Source organism: Aphelocoma coerulescens, chromosome 1 (genome assembly GCF_041296385.1).
Source record: "Aphelocoma coerulescens isolate FSJ_1873_10779 chromosome 1, UR_Acoe_1.0, whole genome shotgun sequence".
Classification (NCBI taxonomy): Eukaryota; Metazoa; Chordata; class Aves; order Passeriformes; family Corvidae; genus Aphelocoma; species Aphelocoma coerulescens.
In genome coordinates, this window is record NC_091013.1 from 9,741,239 (window position 1) to 9,751,215 (window position 9,977).

The window sequence follows — 9,977 nt, forward strand, 5'->3', positions numbered from 1 at the left end:
AAAGAGCTAAATGCTATCAGAAGAAGAAGTGGTGAATGAGGGAAAATTAAGAAAAGGTAGATTTAATTTCAAGTATAGCATGTATGGTGCAAGACAGGCTTGCTACTTTACAAAAAAAAAAATATTTTTTTCAGCACATGGGAGCTCAGGAATTACTGGTTTCAGAAATGTTGCAGTGCTTCTAATGAGTGGATGCATGGCTCTGGACAATGGTTATGCATAGGCAGCAACACTAACTTTTTTTATACTTGCTTATTATTATCAGCAGAATGTGCTGACACTTTTGACATTTTCACATTCAAAATATGCTGCAACATGAAAGTGGTTTGTAATTTTCTCCAGCTGGCATGGCTCAGTCCAAAAAGATATGCTGTTAGAACCAATCTTTAATATCTGGTTGACTCCAAAATACAAAAAAACCCCCAAACCAACCACTCAACCAACCAACAACCAGCCAATAAAAAAAAAACCCTGCAAAATGAAACCACAACAGGCAAGAACTTGAAAAATTGTATTGTTAGAAAAGAAGAAAAAATCAATTTTTCCCATGTAAATAATCTCTTACAAGCAGTTTTATCAAAACAAATTGATGCTGTAGTTGCTTTACTCATGTTTGCTATATCACCAAATATAAATTATGAGGACTGTAGTGGTAATTTGTGTATATGTGTTTGAACGGACTCACCTGAAAGAGAGAGATTGTGTGTGTATGTCTGTGTATGTCCATACAGTATTTATTACATTGGGCAAAAGGGAGCAAACCGAAAGCCCATCATGACATTTTCATGTCATTCACATGGGTCACCTGCAAATGTGAAGCCCGTACCATCCAAGCTAACCAGAAAATGGCTTTCAGAACTTTTCATTCCCTATGTGGAGCAGAACTGGAGAAATGACAGTGCTTTTGGTTTTCTCATTTATTTACCATAGCACAGGTGAGATTGAAGGGTTTGAGGGTTGGCTTTGGGTAAGGATGGATGCATGTCCTAGTCACTGCTGAGTTCTGCCCTGCATTTGCCCACCTCAGTATATTTTTGTTTGTCTTCCATTTGTGGATTCTTAATCCAGGCCCATTTTCTTTGCCCATCCATGTCTAGACTCTTCTCCTGTAGGATCTCAGAAAATTATGTGGAATACCTCTACCTCACTTCACTAAAGGCTGCCTTACAATGCCCCAGTCTCAAGGTATTTGAGCCTTTAACCAAGTTCCTGCATCTTCAGCTGGAAAATGCAGGTCCTGCTGCTGTAGCATTAATCTGCACAGGTTTTATTCACACAGTATAAGAAGCAGGTTTTGCAGGAGGACAGTTAATTCCAAACATGGAGTTACTCCACGACACACATACAAAAGCCAACGCCTGGAAATCCCAAAGCTGGCTTTCTACCCAGTTCTACCAGGGCTGCATTTGGGCTATCTTCAAGGGTACTATGAATGTTTAAAACACTGAACAGGGAATCCTCTGTCTTAGATTAACTCTATGGCTGAAAACAGATCTGCTTATAGTTGCTAGAGATGTGCTAGAACAGAAGATGTTTTCTTCTTAATGGAAAACTGCCTAGGATATTTTGTGATGTTGTCCTGGATTTAAACGTGGCTTCTGATGTTTCTTCATTTCATCCATTTTATAGCAAGGAAGAATAAAGTCAATGGAGCTGAGATTGTTTCTCAAAGGCCAAATTTTACTATAATTTGACAGATTAGGAAACGACAATGTTTCTTCCAACAAAAATGTTGGTGATGTCATAGGTGTACAAGTGAGTAAGAAGGAAAAGAAAACCAAAAAGCCTGCCCCAGCTCCAAGAAAATGCTTGAACAAAATGATGAGGTTATGCCTAGAGAGAATGAAGCAGCTGTAAAGCAGTCAAAGAAGGGAGGCTCTGCTCAGTGCCCCAGCCTGCTTTGTGAACTTGGCAAAATTATCACATTTGTTGGTTTTGCTATCTGTTTAAATGAGAAGCTATTTAAGCCGTTCTGTCTGTTTTGCTGTTTGCATAAAGCCTGCTGCAATACACAAATGATCTTAGAAGGGGCCCTCTAGAAATAATGAGGTAGAATAATCATCATCAGAGCCCAGTATGTCCTGCTTTTTAACAGCAAGCTTCTTCACAGCTTTCAGACATTGCTTCCTTTGCTCTCTGAAGTCAATAAGGGCTTTTTCTTTTGCAGCCTCCTTGATGCTCAGACAGTTTTTAGTGTCACAGACCCACACCTAAATGCTGCTGATGAACAGTAACCATGGTTTTCTTTATCATTCTCATATTTCTTTCCCAAATATGTTAGTGGAATTGCTCAGGCATGCTTTGATACTATATTAAATTTGAAGCAACTTTTGTTTCAGGAGACACATTTAAAACCAGATAAAAGTACCGTATGTTTTATTATAATTAGAATTTGCAGTCATGCAAGCTTTGAGAGTTGTCCTTTTTTAAAAAATACTAAAAAATACTAAAATTTGGCTGCTGAGTATCATTCTTTTTTTTTTAATTTATTTTAAAGAAAGAGCTTTGACTGTTTCTCTCCGTTCCAATAGCGTTATAACTTATGTTTGTAGACTATAATGTAATTTTATAGACTGTTTCCATTTAGTTTTTATTCCAAGTCTTAGGAAAATTAGTCAAGAGCAGCTTTTTTTTTTTTTTGCATAGGATGCTGAGCAAGCCAAGATTAAACAGTTTAAGGAACAAGAATTTCAAACTGCTATCAGAAAAATGAAAGAGGATTGAGAAAAAAAATTTCCTGCTACCAAGTTAAAAAATAAAAATGGCTTCTACATAGCTTCTAAATGATCTTGTAGCTGCTGCTAATTTCCTTCTTAGCTGTAAAGTCCATCATTGCTGAAGAGAGGAAGAAAACTGTAACAGACAGTGTTTGGCCAGAGCAAATGAAAACACAAGTGGGATGGTAGTTATGCATGTATAATGAGTAGACAGGGAATTTTCAAAGTATGATGGCATAAATTACTTCTCTGAATTTTCAGAACGTGTAAGTTACACGAATAAATACATATCCTCTACATGGAGCGTACTTTGAAATAAATCTGCCTTGCCTATAAAGTTTGAGATGTTGCCTCTAATTCAATATGTTCTCCTTGACTGCAGATTATGTCCCCAGTGTCAATATGGGAACAGCTCTCCTCTGTGCCTTAGGAATTCGGAGAATGAACAGTGCTAACAAGTGACAAATCTGCTGACATTGCAGCTTAGGAGACACTGACCCAGTCAGCACCTTAAAACTACAGCGACTGCTCTGCTGTTCACAAGTTTTCAGCATGATACTTCTGCCATGTTTTCTAGGACTGGCCTTTTCCAGGTGAAACAGGATTTCCAAACAGAGATGAATGATTCTGAATGGAGGCTCCCAGCTCGTGAGAATGGGAAGAATTCTGTTCAAAACCCAAAGTTTCTCCGAAGTTTGAGCTGAAAGCAACTATGGACCTTTTGGCCATACCTATGACACCATGAATAAAATGAGGAAAGCAGAGGTACTTTCCTTCATAAGAAGAGGTGACAAATATAAAGCTTATCAGTGAATATTGGCGAGGATGTTATGCACAGTTCCTTCTCTTATTGTTCAAGGATAACTTTTTTTTAAGGGTTGTAAGGTCTGCTTCTGTTTTTTTAATTACTTCTTTAATGAGTGCTATAAAGAATAAAAACACTTTGGCAAGATCAAAGAATCCCATATGTTGCTATTGTAAAATGCACAGCAACTGATGAAAGAGTACCCCGATGAATTCAAATACAGATTGGAGGCAAAATAAGAATAAGAAAGAATCACTCTCTTATTTTATGTTAGCTTTTAGTGTACTTGAGAAATGGCAGAAAGTGATACAAGAACATCACAAAAGCTGCTGCATTCTGTCCATAAAAACTCAGAACTCAGCAGAATTTTGTTCTGTTTGACCCCAACAGCAGAGGTGTGAATTCTGCAATGACGCATTTGCTAACATTTTCCATTTGACATAAAATCCTGTAATATAAGCGATGTCACCAAACATGAAGATGTTTTAATTAGTGAACATGACTATTCCTGAACTTAATTATAATCTAAAAATATTATGTACACAGGAAAAAATATATGGGGTTTTAAAGCTTAATTGAAAATCATAAAAATAGAACTTAATTTAAATTTTAAAGTAAGGCTGTTATTTTCTTATCTTAAAAGTGAACATTTTGATTCCATGAAAAACTGAAGTTGGCTATGTCATCATAGTCAGGGATGTGAATAAAAGTTTGCTTTGAATTTTCCATTAGTAACATCTTCTCACAGAAAATCCCACGTTTTACAATTAAGAAATATGTTAAGAAATAGTTTTACTGTTCAAAAAACATTTTCTTAAGACTTTGCATCTGATGAGTTTCAATATAAGTCATTTGGATGGGCATCTCTTGTGGAAATGTGTATCACATTTGCTGAATATTGTAACCCGCACCAAACCTCCCCCAGATTAATGACCAAGTCTGTTTACTTGGAAATATTTTTTTTTTCAGGGAGTGCACCCACAAGAAAAGAGAAAATCCAGATTTATAAGGTCTACTAGTCAAGAGAAAGGCTGATTTAAGCTGTAGTAGAAAATGTGTCTTGAAATGCCTGCAATAGTCATTCCTAGTCTATTTTTTTTTTTTTAACTCCTTAATATATTTTTAAAATGCTATCCTCTTTAGCAGTAGAAATTTTGGAATCATTTTACTGTTTTATACACAAAAACAAACAAACAAACCAATCAAACCAACCCAACAAACAGCTAAACCCAAAACCCCGAGTGACACAAAGGCAATGGCTCACTACCTCCCACCCACAGACCAGTGTCCATCTCCAAGCAACAGCCACCTTGGGAAAACCCCACTTTCCTCCACCCAGCTCTGACAGGACACCACATGGTCTGGGACATCCCTTTGGTCAGCTGGGATCAGCTTTCCCAGCTGTGTCCTCTCCCAGCTTCTTGTGTGCCCCAAGTTTGCTCTCATGCAGGGTACTGTGAGAAACAGAAAAGACCTAGATCCTATGCAAAAGTTGTTCATCAACAGCTAAAACATCCCTGTGTTATCAGCACTGCTTTGGTCACAAATCTAAAATACAGCATCATGCAGAGTGCTATGAAGAAAATTAGCTGCATGCCAACCACAATAAATAAAGTAATATTACCTAAGATTGTCTGTAAGCCTCTGGCTAAAGGTGGGTTTTATTTTTTCTTCAGAATTCAGAAGAATCTTTCTAAATATACGCCTTCAAAGGAATAGATCTTTCAAGGAAACCAAAATAAAGTAGATGCTGTTTTCCCCTCCCAAAAAACAGTGTCTTGTAGATAAATCTTTTTGCCTTGAAGACAAGAGATCAAATTTGGGTTACCACGAATGGCATCATGACATACCAGAGAGAAGATGAATTCTGAGGAACTGCTAACAAATTATATAATTAAATTACAAATGCAGCTACAAAAGAACAGCAAATGAGTGTATGATCATATTTTCCATGTCAACAAACAATTAGAGATGTGATTTGGACATGCCAAAAGAATATTCAAGGACATCAAACACATAAAAGATAATTAATGGCCATTATGAGAATAATGTTATTGGGAGCAGGAAGGCAAAGTTTGTGACAAGCAGACTTGCAAAGCATCCAGAACAGCAAGTTCAGGAAAGCAAGCTGGCCAGGTGTTCAATACATTTAGTGACAGAAAAGGGGATAAAGAGCCAGAGGAAGCAGTTAATTGCATAATAGTTTGTTTGTTTTTTTTTTTTAACAAGAAACAATGTTATGTTAAGAGGCAGAGGGAGAGAAGACTAATTATTAGGAAAAAATTTTAAAGCAGAGTAAAAACAGGATCATAGTTCAAACCAGAGAAGGGAAAAGACAGAAGCAGGTAGGATCACCGGTCCATCTCAAGGCAAAAGGACTATTTCATTGGGAATGTCTCAAAATAAATGAACATCTGAAAATAAAAACGTGATAGAAAACCTGAAAAATTATGTTCCAGCTGTTAATCTGGATTTTCTTTTTATTTGTGGCTGTCCTAAGCTTTTTCAGGGATACAGGGAAGCTCAATGATGGATGACAATTGATGTTTCTCAACATGGTTTTCACACCGTTCTTGATTGTACCTGCAACTTTAATACACCCCTTTCTTCATTTTTTTAAGCACACAGATAAGCATCATACAGATTCAAGAGTAATAAACTCTCTTATTTGTCTATGTATTTCAGTACTCTTTAAAGAATGATCAAAAGAAACCAAGAGCACTTCTTTCCACTTTTACAAATGATGTCTCATACCCATCATTCCAGGCAGGAAAATGTACAAAAGTCCTTTGACAAAGCATAAATCCCTTCTGAAAACTTTTCATCCAGTCAGTAGTTTATACTAATACTCTTCATTACAGCCCAGCATTTGACCCCTATTCCTCTATCTGAGTAACTACTTCAATAAGTAATTCCATTTCTTTGGCTGGAATCCCGTTTAACTATGCTCTTGACTCACTTGTGAGCCTAACTGCTCACTGCTGATAGCAGAGGATTTAGCATTTCAGCTCATATGTCAAATAGAGTTTGACTGCTTAACTTTTTTCTTCTTACACACTGTGAAATAACTCCCAGAAGAAAAAGTTTCACATGGTAAAGACTTTAGGCAGGAAAAGAAGTCAAGAACTCACAATCAATCAAATAGATCAAGTACTTTCAAAAATAGTATTTGTTTTAAAGATAAATTGGGTAACAATGAAATTGACATTCTATAATTCAGTGAAATTGTATTCAGGCAGCTTAGCTAGAAAGATAGCAACAGACTGGTAAATTAATTCTAACTTGTAAGGAAAATCATAGGAAAAGGAACTGTGACAGTCTTGGGTAAGATGCCATAGAAGACCAGCTTGGAAGGTACATCAGGCATCATCTGGTCCAACCTTTTCTAGCAAAAGCGTTGTTTAGACAAGATGATGCAGCAACTTGTACAGCTGAATCTCCAAACTGTTCAACACTGGGGAATCTGCCACTTCCTTAGGCAGACTATTCCAGAGGCTGATTGTTCTCATTGTGGAAAATTGTTCTCTTGTGTCTAATCTGAATCTCACCAGGATTAACTTGTACTCCTTGTTTTACCTGTGGGACTCCTTGTAAGAAGTCTATTTACTCCTTCTGAAATGTCCATTTATTCATTTTTGATTAACTAAAGCTAGCAAAACAAATTGCTGTCTAAATGAAGTCTTGAGAAAAATTCACCTTAAAGGAAAAAGTCTGGAAAAGTAAATAAAAGAAAGAAAATTAGTTGAAAAAAAGAACAAGCAAAAATGAATGTTCTAATACTCATCTGGAAAAAAATATGACAGCCTAAATTGGAGTTTGAGTACCTAAAAGTCCCAGTTTTCCTTCCTGCAATGTTATCAGATGGCTCTAAGTCTTCCCTGACACTCATGAGAGGATCTCCAGTTGTGACGCCAGAGATATATTTAGGATTCATTCATCCCTAACAGATGCACATTGATTAAATCACCCTTTATGCTGTTAGCACCACTGAACCAGAGGACTAGTTTTATCTGCCAAGAAAATCCCGTACAAGGGAGTGAAAAGCATTTCTTTAGCTTCATGTGACTTCACAAGATGCTCTCAGGCAACATCTACAAATCCAGCCCTACCCTTCTGTTCCTAAGTTACTGGTGATGAAAGTAAGCTGATGGTGCTTCAGGCAGAGAAAAAGACTCTTATCAGTAGTTACAGCTCTGACCCATGCAGCTGCAACCGCTGTCTAACACATATCCTCCAGGGACTGCTGTTGGGAAAAGGCCACCTTTCCCAGCTGTCTGTTCTCTTTTCCACGCATAGAAACTTCCCACCTCCCGAGCAGACTGGTAAGGTTTGCTTATCATCTTATTTGCCCTGGTTCCTGCAAAAAAAGCCCAATGCATAATAGTACCTGGGCCCCAAGCTGGATTGGAAAACTGCTACCAGGGAGGAAACTAACCCTTTTTGGTTAAAACCACAAATTGTCTGAGTTGTTGAGTAAGTTACAGCTCTTTCATGTCTTAGCCGTTGACACAGATATCATCGACAAGAAAACCATGAGCTACCTAGACTAGGCAAGCAGGGTAGAAAGGTGAAATGTAGACTACACATAATTATGCTTTGGAGATTTTCCTTTCTTATTTTGTGGGTATATTGCTTATTTTTCAGTTACATGTACCCTTCATATCAGTCACCAGGTTGGTAGTCCTCATGACAGCCTTCTCCTGAAATTCCATTTCATTTTCCCCTTCAACCTAAAAAGTCCCCATAAATGACATTGTTCAGCATCTCAAACTTGGACAGACGTGTTCCTGAAGATGTTGATTAAATTATATTATGACCATTAGCATTGAAGCTTCTTAATGTTCATTTTATTGTACTTACTTTTTGCTTTCTGAGGAAAAAAGTAAGGAAGATTTAATGAGACTGAAGACAATATTAATAGAAATAATAAAAAGTAATCCTCTAGTATATTATGTCTATTAATTCTCACAAAATAGTATAGATTATGTGGGGTTTTTCCATATGAAAAATGCTTACTGGACATTTATTTTACAAGCACATAATAATTTCTTTGTATTTAACAACTTTACACTTGAAAAAAAGAACTCAATCCAAAACAAAATCAAAATGTATCATGTTTATGGGCACAAACCAGCCTCACAGAAGGGAAAAGAACTATGAGTACATTAAAAATAGTTCCCTTTAGCACTCTTGGCATTTGGAATTATTCTGAAATATATGCAGTGGCCTCTCTGAGAGCCAAATTTAAAGCTGATGAGCCACTGATGAGGTAACTGTTATGTCCCATCTCTGCATCCCTTCAATGATGCTTCAAATGGGAAATGTAGCATTTTGGGGAGTTTTTTTGCTCCAAATGAGATGTTGACTGTCCAGTGGGAAGATAAAGATTCTATTACATGTACTTTAAAAGCTATGAAAGATAACCTTAATTTCCCAGCTTACATTTATTTGCACTCACGCAATGTCTCCCATTTCCAAGGCTGAGTATGAGCAATTGCCAAGTACATAATCGAAGGAGAGAGAGGCAATGAATAAGTGTCAGGTCTAGAACTAGTGAATTCACAGAGAATGTACTGTCTACAGGGGAAAAAAAAATTTAAAAAGTTGAATCCTGAAGCATGGAGCTGTCAAATGAAGCTGAGGATTTAAAATTACCAGTAATTTTCTTACTGTCTTCAACAGTTGCTATGAACTTTCAAGAAGGTGGCACAAAAATGCCATATTTCAAGTGAAAGCTTGCAACTGTTAAGGTGAACTTTTTAAAGTGTTTCTATTTCATCAAACATTGATTGACTGGAAACTGCAGCCTTCTCATTTTATTCATGTGCAAAATACAGCATGGCAGAAGCAACATAACCTTTAGCAAACTACCTTTAGTTCATATCTTTGCAGCTCCTCTAATAGTGAGGCAAAAGACAGAAGGGATTTTTTCTCTAGGAAAAAAAATTGGTTAAGCAGAAAGATCTGCTTCAGATTCAGGTTTTAGATGCCACAATCAGATATCCATCAGATCCATAAGGAGTTCTGGGCCTCTCAATTCAGACAATCAATCTTGAGACATGACTAGCTATACTATGTTTGATCATCAATAAAATGTAAATAATTGAAAAAAAAAAATTTGGCTTCAAAATATGTTTTCTAGACTCAAAAACTGTCTTTGAGTTGTACACAATGGGCCATACTTTCTATGTTTAATTATGTAATAACAGCAGTAATAAGTAACTGTTCAGAATTGGCCTTTGGTTACTATTTGGATCATTTCATGAGGAGTCCTCAAATTCTCAGCAATAATGACTACTGGTAATTACAGCTAGCAGATTTTTCTGACAGTGTGGCTTGAAACTGGGAGTTTCTATATACTGTTTCATCCTCTGAAGAAAACTTCTGAAAAGCAGAAGCTATTAACTATTGAATGTTACTAAACTATAATAGAGCATATCTCCGGGCAGGTGCCT